We start from the raw sequence: 16,686 nt of genomic DNA, 5'->3' as shown, positions 1-16,686 counted from the left end.
TTGTGTGCTTTTCATTGTAAAACTACATATGCTTTTATGTTCTTCCTTTATTTTCAGGTGGTGTCACATTAGAACACCTTCATCTCTGAAGATCTTTGCATTAAGGAACTCTACCTTGGCCCTTGATCAACTGTACTCTGCTTTATGATAAACTCAGAGACCTACATAGACCAATGTTTCCTACATCTTATCTCCCATGAGTTGTTCATGTCAGGGAGTATAGTCCACCAAGTAAACACCAAGCAGTGTTTCAAAAGCATCGGATACTAAAAGGAGGACATGCAGGGTTGGGTGTGGGCCCCCATTCAGTGCCTAGTGCAAAGAAGAAAGAGGTCAATGCATCCCTCCAGACACTGGGATAAAACAGGAGGTTATAAGCAGGAGGCTCCCTTTGCAGGCCTTTAAACAGGGACCTAGAATAAAACTGTTGACACTGTGGACCATTGTTGGTTTTACAGGGAACTCATGAGGAAGATAATGAGATAAAATAATGATAATTATAATAACAGCAGCAAACACTTCTACTGAACCAGGCACGGCAATCTGAATGTTAATTCTGTGCTTGAACATACATGAACTCTTATATCCCTCAAAATATCCTGATGTAGTAGATGTTGTTCTTCTCACCATTTTACAGATGAAGAGACTGGGTACAGTGGCTAGAAAACTCACCCAGGTTACAAAGCTGATAAATGACAGAGCCCAAGCTCAGTGCTCTTAGGTTATGCTCTTTGACTACAACTCCAAGTTAAGTCTCTAATGACTATATTTCTCTCTATAATCCAATGGGGGAAAATCAAAATTCTTAACTCTAACACCCATGCTACCATTTAGGAAAAGTTGGTGAGGGAGAGATTTCTGAATAGTAAAAATGCCCTTCTATTAACTCTTCACTTATAGATCAGACATCAATAGTCCTGCTCAGTCCACCAAGAAGAAACTGGGACTTTATTATGCCAAAAAGAAGAAAAAACAAATAATAAAACAACCAAATTCCTTTATACATCATTACACAAATATGATTCTTAATTCCGTGTGACAAATATAAAGTGCTTTCCTGGTTTACGGCTCCATATAAAGCTGATGTTAATCTCATGCTATCTTCCCAGCCAATAACACAAAATACTTTAAAACAACAAAAGGCACAAAGACAAAAAACATCCCCAAATAAAATTAAATATTACATCTGAACGCTGTACAATTTTTTAAAGATTACTTAAAAGTTAGATTTAGTAAAATTTTTATCTCTATCTTGCCTCTCCCAGTTATCTCTGAAGGTAAAGAAAAGGACTAAGAGAGGCACAAGGAAACCAGTTAGGGAAGCGAGGCAGCGGGAAGAGGTAAGGTGGCCGCCCCTCTGCAGACGACAGACAGAAATCTCCCCTGGGAGCCGTCTCAGGCCTCACAAAGATGTGGAGCTTTGACCTCGGGCAGTGGCTACAGCTGGACGCCAGCAGCAGTGCTTCTCAGACTTCAGTCTACACGGTAATAACTGGACAAGTCCAGTGTCCCCTTCCCTGGAATTCTAACTCAGCAGCATTGAAGTTGGGACATGAGAATTTTCCACTTAACAAGCCTACCAGTGATTTTCCTTGAGTTATCTGCAGATTATGATCAAAGGCATACCTTGAAGAGAAGCACAAACTCACTACCCAGTATGCACTGCACAGATACTTTGTGTCACACACTCTCAGACCATTCCCTGCTCCAGGGGTCCCACATGCCTCAGCATCCTTGGGCCTGTGTTCTTCATCAGGAGGTTCCAATGGTGGCAAAACAGACAGGACTCAACTGGGAAACTGCCCCTCTGTGTAATTCAGTGAGTGTGTGGGCTGCCTGCAACCCAGGTGTAAAGTGGGTTTTGCTATATTTAAAAATAAATTTCGTTTTAATTTTATTGAGGTCATATAGCTTATAAGTGTAAATTTCAGGTCTACTTTACTATATTTCAGTTTTGTATAGACTGGATCATGTTCACCACCAATAGTCTTTTTTCATCTATCACCATACATATGTGCCCCTTTACACCTTCTCTCTTTCCCTCTGGTAACCACAATCTGTACTCCTTATCTATGTGTTTATTTATTTTCCACATATGAGTGAAATCAATCAGTATTTTTCTTTCTCTATCTGACTTGTTTCGCTTAGTATAATACCGTCAATGTCCATCCATACTGTCACAAATGGCATGAGGTTGTCTTCTTTATGGCTGAGTAGTATTCCATGGTATATATGTATATATATCACATCTTTATTATTTCATCCATTGATAAGTACTTGAGTTGCTACACAATGTTGGCTATTGTGAATAACGCTGTGAAGAATATAAGGGTGCATACATTTTTTGGAATTACTGACTTCATATTCTTTGGATAAATATGCAGAGGTAGAATAGTTGGATCTTATGGTATTTTTATTTTTAATTTTTTGATAAATCTCCATCATTTTTCCCTAGTGGCTGCAGTAGTTTGTGTTCCCACCAGCAATGTATAAGGGTTCCCTTTTCTTCACATCCTCTCCAACACTTATTATTGCCTTTTTAATAATAGCCATTCTGATGGGTGTGAGGTGATATCTCATTGTAGTTTTGATTTGCATTTCCCTAATAATTAGTGATGTTAAACATCTTTCATGTGCCTGTTGACCATCTGTATAACTTCTTCAGAAAAACGTCTTTTCATATCCTCTGCCCATGTTTTTATCAGGTCGTTCATTTTTTTGTTGTGGAGTTGTATGTGTTCTTTATATATTTTGGAAATTAGCCCCTTGTCAGACATATTATTTGCAAATATTTTCTCCCAGTTGGTAGGTTGTCTTTTCATTTTCTTGACAGTTTCCTTTGCTGTGCAGAAACATTTTAGTCTGATGTAGTCCCACTTGCTTATTTTTTTCTTTTGTTTCCCTTACCTGACAAGAGACAAAGACAAACATTATATAAAGATAAAAGGGACATTCCACCAAGAAGACATAACACATTAATATACATGCACCTAACACAGGAGCAACAAACTATATCAAGCAACTATTAACAGACTTAAAGGAAGAAATTGACAGCAAAACAATAATTTTAGGGGATTTCAACACCCCACCCACATCAATGGATTGATCATCCAGACAGAAAGCCAACAAGGAAACAGTGGCGTTAAATGAAACATCAGACAAGATGGTCTTAATAGATATATAGAGAACATTTCATCCCAAAACAGCAGAATGCACATTCTTCTCAAGTTCACATGGAACATTCTCAAAGATAGACATATGTTGGGAAACAAAGCAAGCCTCAATAATTCTAAGAAGACTGAAATCATATCACGCATTTTTCTGACCACAATTGTGTGAAACTAGAAATCAACTACAAGAAACAGTTGGAAAAGTCACATATATTTGGACACTAAACAGCATGTTACTGAACAACTATTGGATCAATGAATAAAGCAAAAGAGAAAACAAAATATTACTAGAGAAAAATGAAAATAAAAAACAACATATGAAAACTTATGAAATGCAGGAAAAATAGTCCTAAGAGTGAAATTTATAGCAATAGAAGCCTACGTCAAGGAACGAGAAAAATCCCAAATAAACAATCTAACACGGTACCTAAAAGAACTAGAAAAAGAAGAATAAACAAAGCCTAAAGTCAGTAGAAGGACAGAAATAACAAAAATCAGAGCAGAAATAGATGAAAGAGAGGCTAGAAAAAGAATAGAAACGTTCAATGAAACTAAGAGCTGTTTCTTTGAGAAGATAAGTTTCTTTCTTTAGAGGTAGAGATGGCATATGGGCAGAGATTATAAGATCAGAAAATCCAGACACTCAATCGGAGAACTCCCTGAAATTTAAGCATCTTTTTAGCATCTTTAATACATTCGAATATGCTGTAAGTTTAACATCTGTTTGAATACGTGTGGCCAAGTCAAAGGACAACCTATACTAGGCACCACAGGATGATAATAGCCTCCCTGCCTTCAACAACAAAAGGTCCAGGAAACTGACTTATCTTGGGTCCAAGTTGGGAACTATTTGGGAGAAATATAGTGAAAAAGTAAATAAACCAGACAAGAATAAAAGAATTAGACAGGGATCTGATGGTAAAGAATACTTTTCCCAGCTACAGACCAATAGAATCTGGAGAGAATGAGAAGGCTCATAAGTACACCTGGCACCACGAAGTAAAGTGGAAATCTCACAAGGGAGGCCACTTTGAGGCCTATAAACACCTTGCAAAACTACTCATTAGGATTTCAGAACAACAACATGTTTAGGATGTGTGTGTTCAATATGTGCATGTCCCGGGTTCTCCTCATGATATTTTACTTACTTATATGTATATTTCCCTAAACCTTTGTTGATTATAAAGCAAAGTGAAGAGAATAACTGTGTGGCAGAGGCAAAGAGCAAATTAAAAACAAAAAACATACTGTAGTCATCGTGTTGAGACTATAAAGTAAACTGAATTAACTGATGGACAGGAGATGCTCTTTCTGAAATTTTTTTAACAAATTAAAAAATTCATAAAATATTCTTCAGCATTGACGGTAATATGCAATGCATAGATCAGTTAGTTCAAGCTTTACCTTCAGGGAGAGTCATTGACCATAATAGAGAATTCAGATTCCAGGAGTCAGCTAGTCTTGTATCAGAAAGTTTCACATTTCAGACCTGGCTATACCTTTCAGCTATTCACGTCTCTTTAAGCTAGTCATATCTTGATAAGCACCAGAGGCTTTGCTACTTAGCTTATTGAATATCAGAAATAGCTTTTCACTGGTGAAATGAGTGGTTCGTTTAATTAGCATGAATTTAGAAATGAGCTCTCATTGGTGAAATTGAAGGGATTCCATATATGTGGATTGGCCGAAACATCAGAGAATATCCTCATACTTAGAGGAAGAAGGTAAGAGTCGAGCAAGAGAGGATGTCAGGGGTGATGTCCTGACAGTGCTGCACCAGCTGCTGGTTTAGGAAAATGTCTCCTTGCCTGTTGCCAGCCTTTAGGCACAGAATCCTGCCTCCTTCACATCTGTATCATGTGAAACTTTCATGGAAGTTGTAGCCGGGCATCTATCCGGGTAGCGAGCTGCACATCCCCCGATTAAGGGACTCTTGCCTAGAGGGCTTCATCATCCTAACACAATGCCACTCAGTCTTGGACTTCACTGGCTCCATATAAAACAGGCAACACCAATAGCCAAAGGGATAAAAGATTTCACTTAGGATTCCATGTTCACCCCAATACAATGTATGCTATAAGCACTCTATACAACCCCATAAAACTATATATATATATATGGAAAGTTCAGTTTGTTCTCCAGGCTTTCAGCCACACCCCAGGACTCTCACATATTGCAGTGCTGTGTTGTAACATCAAAACCTCTCCTTCACCTCATGGATCCAGTAGCAGAAAATAAGGAAAACACATTTTCTTTCATGGCTTTTTAGTGTCTACACATGCCATCTCTTCAACCAGATTATCACTTAAATTTTTCTACATGCCTCTCGTCCACACCCCAAATTCGTCTCTCCCTGTTTCCTGAGTCAAGCTCCACTCCACTAGAAGGCCCTCCCTGGTCCTCCCCTCACAGAGTCTCATCAATCACTAAAGTCAGGTTGAAGCCCCAGCTCACGTGGACCACTCCGGAATCAGCACTCAGACACGGCACACCTGCACCCCTCGTTTTGACAATAATGTTTTGCTGTCTGGAAGGGTGGCGGCTTAACACTTTCCTGATTGTATTTCATCTTCTCTTAAATACACTGAAAGCCTCTTCAGCACGAGAAGTGTGCACACTTGTCCTGTCAATCCGCCCACTCTTGACAATGTCATGATGACTGCATAACAGCCAATTAATGTCTATTGAATGAACACGCTTGTCAGGTAGAAAAATAAATGAAATGTCTTGTCAATATGAGCAGCAGCTGTAGCTGGTAATATCATTTTCCTCATTTGCTTAAAAGGTACCAAAAGACACTGAGAAACTTTGTGGGTTTCATTTGAAAAGCCAAGGTAACAAGTTATCAGTTATATTGAAACCTAATGGCAACTACAGAAGATAAATAAAAATAGGGAGTAGACAAAAATCCTAGGATATCATCAATACTGGGGCGCAGACAGATCTCCTAACTTTACAAGTCCTCAGCGTTCTCACCAGGAAATCAGGAATGATACCCGCCTTGGCCCTGTTCATAGGGCAGGTGTGACACAGGAGCAACTACTATGCCGAAAGAGCTAAGACAATGACAGCTGTTATTCAGAAATAACCCACCAGGAGTACCACTTGTTTTGAGATTTTAAAAATCTATGTTTAGTTAGAATAATCACACATTATTTCCTGTGTTTAAAAAATACTCTTCCTGGCCGGCCCCATGGCTTAGCGGTTAAGTGTACGCGCTCCACTACCGGCGGCCCGGGGTCAGATCCCGGGCCAGCACTGATGCACCGCTTCTCCGGCCATGCTGAGGCCACGTCCCACATACAGCATCTAGAAGGATGTGCAACTATGACATACAACTATCTACTGGGGCTTTGGGGAAAACAAAAGGAGGAGGATTGGCAATAGATGTTAGCTCAGAGCTAGTCTTCCTCAGCAAAAAGAGGAGGATTAGCATGGATGTTAGCTCAGGGCTGATCTTCCTCACAAAAAAAAAAAAATTTAAATCCTCTTCAGAAGAATTCAACGTCATCACCATATGTCCACATCAAGGTCTCTCCAGAACCAGTGCTCAATCTTTGCTTTATTATGAGATGTTAGTTGATCAAACTTGAGTCTCCAGAGCTTTCTTGGCATTTGTGCTGATTGTCGCTGTTTTGCATTCAATTAATAACTTTGTTGTGGCATTTCCTCGACCGTCGAGGCATGTCTTTTTCTCTGCTGTATTTCTGTTTAGCATTTCAGAAATGTAGTTATTTTCCAAGTAGGGTTATATGCTCCCTGCCTCCAGGCACCATATGGTATGACCCCTGTTTTCCCCAGGATATTACACATTCTATATACATAACAGACACACAATGAGTACTAAGGAACTGATAAATAAATGGCAAGCAATAGGATATATTGGAACACATGAGGAAGCCATTTGGGATAAAACTAATTTGGCCAGAGTTTGTTTTTCCAAAATGGCCTGTCCCCTGCATTGTGTATCTGCTTTCCCGTGTCCCAAAGAGAAGAGTAAATTCCCTTAAGATAAGGATGCAACTTCCCCCTCATTGACATTACCTTAAGGATGAGCATTTCTCCCTAAGCTAGGATTTGGTTGCTGCAGTCATCCTGTGACCACCCAGTTGGAGACAACAGACCCGACCTAGCCAAGCCCATCTAGATAGCAGACCTGCTCCCTGTGTCCATCAATAGCTATTCTGGCCAGGTAATCTGACAGGGTGATCTTGTGGCTATAGTAAAAGGGACATTACAATCCTATGTGATACATGGTCTTTGACGGTATATAACCACTCTGTACACCTCACTTCTTTGGTGCCCTTCCTTCCTTAGGGAAGGAAAGCCCAGGAGCACAGTCCTCAAAAGTTGGCTCATAATAAACTCACTCCAATTTTGATTTATAGATTGATTATGGATTATTGACTTAGACATTTGTTGGTGTAGTCATGGCAGGATTTCAGAGAAACCCACCAGAGACCACCTGGAATCTACACTGAACTGGCATTGGGTACCAATAGGGGCTTATTGTGCCCCCCAGATCACTGCATTCTTCAGGTGATCCTGGTGAGTTCTCCTGTAACCTGGACCTCCTTATTGTAAGTCAACAGTTCAGAGTTTATTTGAGTTTTCCAGTCTTAAGGCTAGGTGTCTTAAGGCGGTATCGGTACATACCCTAGGTCAGAGGAACCTAAGGGAGCATTCTTAGGAAAGAGAAACCCAGGGGGTATTTCCTAGACCCGAAGAGCCTAGAGGGCACTTTTGGAGTGAATGGGGCAGGCGGAAATTGTTAATTTGGCTTAAAATTGGAAAGAATTGTGTTTATAAGGTCTGAACAAAACTGCTTGATAGAGAAATGAGAGACTGAATCTGTTCAGCTGCGAAAAAAGGGGACATTGCTCCTCCCGGCCTTTTGTGCATTCTCAGACCTGAACTTGTAAAACTTTTAGAAGAAAACATAAGGAAGAGTCTCCTCGACATTGGTCTTGGGAATGATTTTGTGGATATCCCACCAAAACCGCAAACAACAAAATAAAAAATCAACAAATGGGGCTACATCAAACTTAAAAGCTTCTGCCCAGCAAAAGAAACAACAAACAAAATCAAAAGGCTGGGAGAAAAATTTTACAAACCACGTATCAGATAAAGGGTTAAATATCCAAAATTTATAAAAAACTTTTATAACCCATAAGAAAATGTATAAAGAACTCATACAACCCAATAAGAAAAAAGAAATCCAATCGAAAAATGGGCAAAAGACTAAGTAGACATCTGTCCAAAGAAGACATCCAAACGGCCAACACATGCATGAGAAGGAGATCAACGTCACTAATTATCAGGGAAATGCAAATCAAGACCACAAAGAGCTATCACCTCACACGTGTAAGGATGGTGATCATCAGAGACAAGAGATACTAAGTGTTGACAAGGATATGAAGAAAAGGGGACCCTTGTGCGCTGTTCATGGGAATTTAAATTGGTGCGGCCACTATGGAAAAGACAGTGGAGGTTCCTGAAAAAATTAATAATAGATACACTTTAGTGTATTTATCCAAAGAAAATGAAAACACTAACTTGAAAGGATATATGCACCCCTGTGATTATTACAGCATTATTTATATAGCTAAGATATGGAAACAACCTAAATGTCCATCTATAGATGAGTGGATAAAGAAAACGTAGTATGGGCCAGCCTGGTGGCATAGTGGTTAAGTGCATGTGTTCCACTGTGGTAGCCTGGGGTTCAGATCCTGGGAGCGCACTGCCTCACCACTTGTCAGGCCATGTTGTGATGGAGTCCCATATAAAGTGGAGGAAGATGGGCACGGATGTTAGCCCAGGGCCAGTCTTCCTCAGCAAAAAGAGGAGGATTGGCACATGTTAGCACAGGGCTGATCTTCCTCACAAAGAAAAGGAAAGAAAATGTGGTACATATTTACAATGGAATATTATTCAGCAATAAGAAAGAAAAAATCTTGCCATTTGCAATGTCATGTATGGACCTTTAGGTCATTATGCTAAGTGAAATTACTGAGACAGAGAAAGACAAATACCATTTGGTCTCAGTTATACATACAATCTGGCTCTTCAGTTTCTCACCAAACTTCCTCTGGCAGGCCAAGTTGAGTACCGGTTTTCTTTTTTTTTGGTGAGGGAGATCAGCCCTGAGCTAACATCTGTGCTAATCCTCCTCTTTTTGCTGAGGAAGACCAACTCTGAGCTAACATCTATTGCCATTCCTCCTCTTTTTTTTCTTCCCCAAATCTCCCAGTAGATAGTTGTATATCATAATTGCACACGCTTCTAGTTGCTGTATGTGGGACGCAGCCTCAGCATGTCCAGAGAAGCGGTGCGTCAGTGTCCGCCCGAGATATGAACCTGGGCCTCCAGTAGCGGAGCTTGCGCACTTAACCACTAAGCCACAGGGTCAGCCCCAATATCTGTCTCTTCTTTATATGTGTCTGTCTACATGTATGTTATATGTATTTTACCTCTGGAGGGTATGGTCAAAATTAAAAGCTCTATTCAATTAACTTGAGGTAAGTGCTTAGAAAAGTTATTTCTAAATCCAAATGTTTTTCCAGTTAACATGATATGAAATAATATTTGGTAAATAAAAGCTTATTTAAGCTTGTTAGTTTTCAGCATTGGATATAAGACAGACATACAGACATTCTTTGTCAGATAGACAATCCTGATGAAGAATAAATTGATGAACTCACACTCAATCTCAATTTCAAGATTAATTACAAAGTCAAGAGACTGTGATATTTTACAATACTACAATAATCAAGAGACTGTGATATTTTAAAATGAATAGACACAGAGGTAAATGAAAAAACATGGAAAGTCCACACATAGACCTCTGCAAGTACAGACAACTTGATCTTGGTCATGACAATAAATGCACTCCAACATAAAACATAATAGATTTTTAGTCTTTAGTCTTTTAGTCTCTAGTCATCATCAACCATGGTGATGATACAAAAGGACGACCCTATGGAAATAAATGAACAAAGACACAAATTTTGCACCTTAGAAATAAATGTACTCAAAATCACTCATCAATTTAAATATAAAATACAAAACTATAAAATTCATACTGGGAAATAAGAGAAAATCTTCATGATTTATAGTTTGATGATTTGTTTTCATATACAACACAAAAAGCACAATCCATGAAGAAAAGAATTGATCATGTGGACTTGGTTAAATTTAAATTCACCAATCTGGGAAAGACAGCATTCACAGAGTGGAAATACAAACTCCTGACTAAGATAATACATTTGTAAAACACATATCTGCAGAAAGACTTGCATGCAAATTATTCAAAGAACCAGTCAAACGCTGCAACAAGAAAACAAACTCCCCAAATTAAAATAAATAGACAAAAATATGAATAGACAAGTTACCAAAAAAATATATATATATACATGGGAAATAAGCAAATATAAATTGCTCAACAACAAGGAATTATTGGAAAATAAAATCCATTGTGCATTAAGTAAAAGCAAATTATAACACCAATGAGATACTCTACTCTTCTAGTAAAATAGCTAAAAACCAAAAACTGACAATACCAATTACTGGTGAGGATGTGGGACAATAGGAAATCTCATTCATTGCTGATGGGAATACACATAGTATAACCTCTTAAGAAGGCATCTTGCTAATTCTTGTGAAGCTAAGTATAGTGTCACTATATGATGCACCAATTGTGCACCAGTATATTTCTCCAACTACCATGAAAATATACATCCACACACAGACCCCTAAGAACATCTAAAAAACAACTTTATTCACAATGACCAAAACCTAGAAGGAACCATGATATCCTTTAACAGGTGAATGACACCCAAGTGTGGGACACTGAGTGAAGATACTTGAGGAACACATGGGCTACAGGCACAGGGTAAGGAAACACACGGGCTACAGGCACAGGGTAAGGAAACACACGAGTTCAGACAGCGCCTAGAGTAACAGTAGATGAAAACACTGGTTGTCTAGATGGGCTGGAGACATAGAGAACGCAAACACGAGCTGGCATGTGCTGAAGCACAGCTAACAGGCACACTCAGGGATGGAAAGGGATGCAGACACATGGAGTGAGAGAGACATGTGAGGTCTGGTATCAAATGTGGGCACAGGAGATAGAGACACTCGAGGAAAGATACCCACTGAAAGTACGTGAGAGAATGAAATTAGGTGTCTGACATGGGTTTTAGAGAGATGGAATGGAGACTCATATGGGTTGGCATGGGCTACAGGAACAATGAATGGAGACTTTTGAGAGGTGGCATGGACAGAGGGGAGAGAAAACCTTGACAACACAAAAGGTCAGACGTGGGCTGCAATCATATGAGATGATGACACTGGACAGAAGATATCAGCTTGAGGTAGAGGGATGGAGACACACGAAGGCTGGCATTGTTGCAGGCTCATGGGCTGGAGATCCTATGGGACAGACATGGCTTGCAGCACAGAGTTTAGAAATACACTAGAGAAGACAAGAGATACTAGCTACATCTGTGCTTGGAAGACAATAGTGTGTAGCCTTAAATGAATGTATGAATATGGAAGACAGACAGGAAATCCATAATCTCAGCTTCTGTCTTAAGAATTAAAAGAGAATCACACTGGAAAAAGTACAGAATGGAAATAATAATAAAGATAAGAATCAATGAAATAGAAAAATATTAAAGAAACAAATCAGGCTAAAAGTTATTTTTAAAAATATTAATAAAGTTAATAAACCACTAGAAAAACTGATTAAGGAAAAAAAAAGAAATGAAACACAAATCACCAGTATCAGAAATCAAATAAGAATTTTTGCGCCCAAGGTGGGGCTACACTGGCCAGCAAGTTGCCTTCTCTGCCTGGAAGAACTGCCTTCTCCCTGGATTACTACTGCAGATGAAATACGGGAACCCCTGATTAAAGCCGGCAAAATGTAAGACTTCTTAGCACATCAGCCACCCGGAATCTCTACCTGTGGAGTCTGGTGGAAGGAAGTGGTGAGAAATTTTTTTCGCTATCTAAATTTAGATTGGCAGGAGAAAATATTTGGGAAACTAGTTTCTTGTGCTCTTAGTGACTCTGGTAAATTTGATAGAGTACTCTTGGTTTTGATCTTGATCCCTTTTCCTCCCAGAGATAGTCTCTGTTTTTCTCTTTTGTCTCTGTCTTTTGTATCATGTGTCATAAGAAGGAAATACTATAGGGTAGGATGCAGGCATAGGCCCTATGAGCCTACTGTCCGGGCCGGCCCCACAGACTGGTGAGTTTGCGGGTCTCACCAGACTGGCGTCTATTTAGACAAACTTTGCTGTGGGTTAATATGCACATGAAGTGAAGGCCATTGCCAGGGGCATCTTGGAAGCCAAAAAGCCGCAAATTTGGTGGGCACGGGTCGAGCAGTTAAGAGCCATTAGGGCGCTCGCCACTTTCAGAAGACTCCCGTGACAGGATAATTTGAGTCACAGAACAAGGTAGATGACACAGGTCTCCCGCCAACTGCAAGAAAATGTCCATGCAACGATGAGGTACTCTGTAAAGCACACAGTCCCCAACCCCGTGGCACCTCCCCCCCTAGGTATTATTCTGACTCCAAGAGACCTAAGTCGTGGCTAAAGCTGTCATTGTGCCCATAAGAAAAATACCGGATGAGGTTTGTCCTTCTGTCTTGTTCTGTGTCCTGAGACAACTTGGCTTTGTGACCAGTGAGAATATTCTCCTTGGTCTCTACCATACGGAAGGTGCATTTACCGGGGTTCCCCTTGGTGGTCAGTCAAGTAGACTGGGGTTCTGAACTGTCTCTTTGTCCGGCTGTGCCAAGTTCTCAGGGGAGTTTGTCATAAAGGGCCCAGTCCATAAGGGCTTTTGTCGTCTTAACCTTTGTTGTGTGGGAGATCAAGATTTGGCCACCCTGAAATGTATCTCTTTGCCTTGATTGTTTTCGCTGAGGGACATTTGACCTCCCCCACTATCTGCCTAAAGAATTTCACATGGTGGTTCCTTCCTGGAACAGATCTTCTATCACGATAGTTGTAATGATAATGTAAGGTAGATGTTACAATGGGAGAGGCACCAAGCCCCTTTTATCAAAAAACTCTATCTCTCCCTGACAGCATTATCTATAGATGACCCTGAAAAGAATTGTCCTCCTGCCCTCTGAAGTCCCAGGCCACTACCCACCCCAACACATTCCTCGCCTTTAGCTTCAATACTTAAGCAAGCAGCTTAGACAGAGGGACGAGTTGCTCATTTCTGAGTTTCTCCCATGTATACATGTTATTAAAGTTGGTATTATTTTCTCCTGCTAACCTCTCTTGTTAATTATTTGGCCAGCCAGAAGAACCTTAAGGGAAAGGGCAGAGGGAGATTCTCACTCTTGCCCCGACAATTTTGGCGTAGTCGCCAGGAGCCTCACTGGCTGGCAAGTTGCCTTCTCTGACTGGAAGACCTGCCTTCTCCCTAGACTACTGCAGATGATGAGATACGGGAACGCCTGACGAAAGCCGGCAAAAAGGTAAGAATTCTTACCACGTCAGCCTCCCGGAATCTCTATCTGCAGAGTTTGGCGGAAGGAAGTGGTGAGAATTTTTTCTCTTTCTAAATTTAGATTGGCAGGAGAAAATATTTGGGAAACTAGTTTCTTGTGCTTTTAGTGACTCTTGGTTTAAATTTGGTAGAGTACTCTTGGTTTTGATCTTGATCCCTTTTCCTCCCAGAGTGGTCTTTGTCTTGTTCTGTGTCCTGAAAACTTGGCTTTGTGACCAGTGAGACTATTGTCCTTGGTCTCCACCATACGGAAGGTGCATTTAACGGGGTGCCCCTTGGTGGTCAGTCGAGTAGACTGGGGTTCCAAACTCTCTTTGTCCGGCTGTGCCAAGCTCTCAGGGGAGTTTGTCATAAAGGGCCCAGTCCATAAGGGCTTTTGTCGTCTTAACCTTTATTGCTTGTTAGTGCTGGAAAAATCCCATGCCAGTATCGCCTGCCCGGTGTCACAGATTAGTGGGTATGTGACTGGAGGTGTCCCACAGTAGTGTGGGGGACCGGAGACACCATCCTTACCACCTGTGCAACGAAGGTCTTTACTTTCTCTGAATATCTTTGGGAGTGAATTCTGTGGATCATGGGGGCTACATCATCTGCGCCCTCACCAGGGACGCCTCTTGCGTCCATGGTAAAGATTTATTCTAAGCGTGGATTGTTACCCCAGGGTCTTTCCTTAAAAAGGCTTATTGGTTCGAGTCACTATTGGAATAAATATACAAATGAAGATCCTACCCGTCAATGGCCAGATGACGGATCCTTTGAATTGGAAAAACTTCTAAATTCGGGGAAAACAAATGTTTTGAGAGCTCTCACATAATTATTTATTTGGTACCTAAGAAAAGGCCAGAAAAAGGAAGGGAAAAATTTGAGTAGCCTTAAGACCTTGACTCAGGTTACAATTGATTTGAGAACATGTTAAGTGTTGATAAGATTATAAAACTTGGAATGTTTCAGCTAATTTTATATAAAGAGGTTACATCAGCTTTACCAGAGTATGTTTTAAAATGTCTGAGTGGGAATGCTTCCCTTGTCCAAAATTAGAAGACCAAGACCTATTGATAAAAATCTTAATGATAACTATGTTTAAAGGTATAAGAGGTGATGAAATTTACATGAAATTTTGTAGAAAAAAACTGATGTTATTTCTATTACAGAATTGGTTAACAAAAATAGTAATTTAAATGATGGCTAATTTATCTGAAGTCTTATGAAGTCTTGTAGGCAATCTAAATAATTATTGGGAACAAGTAACTAAATAGTTGTGAAAAAGATGACTGTTAGTTGAACTTTAAACAATAACTATGTGTTATGGTGGTTACAGCTTCCAAACTCCTTTTCGTGACTTAAAACTTTAGAGTTTTGCTAAATTTTATGATAAAAATTCAATTGAGTATCTAGATCATTTACAAATAAGTTAAGATATTAGACATTTATTGCTAAACGTACGTTTGTCTACTTTTGGCTTTTCATTACAGGAAAAGTAAAAGGTGTTTTGGGTCTATTGATAAACATGTGTTTTATTAAAAGATTGTACTATAAAGTAACATATTTCTAGAAGTGATAAAGTGTTTATAAATTTTCCAAGCCACAAGATAGTGATGTAAAAGAAATTTATAATTGTTTACTTAGTTTTTACTTACAAATTGGGGTTTCTAAGAGTCAAAATTTGTAATTAGTATATGTGATTGAAGCCACTAAATATTAAGAAAAATATGTCTGTGTACAGGGAAAGTAAGATGTATAAAGAAAGTACAAAGAATGGAAATATTTTCTTTGGTTGATTAAGAAAGATAAATTTGTCCTCAAGTACTAGGAGGGAAAAGAAAGACATGGGACAAATTCTGAATGTGAAAAGAAAGCTATAGAAGGTTTGTGGAAGGAATTCTGGAAAAGCAGTTTTTGCATGGTCAAGTTGGCTAAGGTTGAAATGAATTTAATTAAGTAAATGAGTTTTAATATCAGAAGTAAGCTGGTACAAAATTATAATTTGGTCTTATTTCTCTTAAAAGGATAATTTTCTTGAACTTGATAAAGAGGTTATAAAAGATTTTTCTTTACCTTTGAGTAAGTCTACCTAAAAAAAAAAAAACCTGTTAAAATAATTTCCTACGTTCAAAAGACTGAGGTCTCTCTATTAAGGCTTTTTGGACTGTTAATGCTCTGTTTGCTTTGACTGTTTATATTTTTGACAAGCTCCCCAAAACTCGTATCTTAAATAAAGTCTTTTTTTTTACTTTTTTCTTTGAGAATTTTCAAAAGGCCCTGGGAACTTCTCAAAGAAATTTGCTCCCTTAAGGAGAAAGATAATACTAAACTTATTAGGCTGATTCAGTATGTTAAATTACATGGGAAGCATTGTCAGACAAGTGATGATAAGTCTGCTTAGGTGCTATTATGTGGGTAAATGTTATTGATATAGGTGTTTTAAAATTGTATAACATTACTGAAATTCTGATCATCAGTCATAATTCTGGTTATTATTATTTTAAAATATTGTAGGTCACAAAATTAACCAAATTTCTCTGTCAATTGCCATTTTGAGGTCTTGTTGTTTACAGACTCGTTTCTATGCTCTAATGCTTTTACAAAATGTTTCAACTTCAGAAAAATTCACAGAAAGGACTCTGACATTTACACTGAAGTACAGGCTTCTGATAAACTTTCTGATCATAAAACTGAACTTGGTAAGAAATTACAGAAATCTGATGGAGAGACTGATGACTTCATGAAGCTGCTAACAAAAAGATTGGGATCAAGAATGGATTACACAAGACTGAAGGAACTTATAAGGATAATTATAATTTTTATGATTTTTCATTTGAAGTATTGCTGAATTTTTAATGTTTTGTTTTTTCAGATTTAAGGAAAACTTTTTCTCTTTTCTCCTGACCTAGCTATGATTTATAGCAATTTGGTAAATGATATTTTTGTAAGTAAAATTGAAATATTTATCTTTTCTCTCTATCTGATCCCTCGA

The 16,686-nt window shown here is 39.0% G+C and overlaps 1 long non-coding RNA gene across 1 annotated transcript in view; it reads left to right on the top strand.

Moving 5' to 3' along the window:
• Positions 1-16,401, top strand: part of LOC131402206 (uncharacterized) — a 143,664-nt gene extending 127,263 nt beyond the window's left edge. The window contains exon 2 of the long non-coding RNA XR_009218372.1: positions 16,314-16,401. This is a non-coding gene — a long non-coding RNA (uncharacterized LOC131402206). The remainder of the gene's footprint in view (positions 1-16,313) is intronic.
• Positions 16,402-16,686: the final 285 nt, after the last annotated feature.

Source organism: Diceros bicornis, assembly GCF_020826845.1.
Source record: "Diceros bicornis minor isolate mBicDic1 chromosome 30 unlocalized genomic scaffold, mDicBic1.mat.cur SUPER_30_unloc_8, whole genome shotgun sequence".
NCBI lineage: Eukaryota > Metazoa > Chordata > Mammalia > Perissodactyla > Rhinocerotidae > Diceros > Diceros bicornis.
The sequence above is the reverse complement of the archived record's forward strand: the minus strand, read 5'-3'. Positions and strand labels throughout refer to the sequence as shown.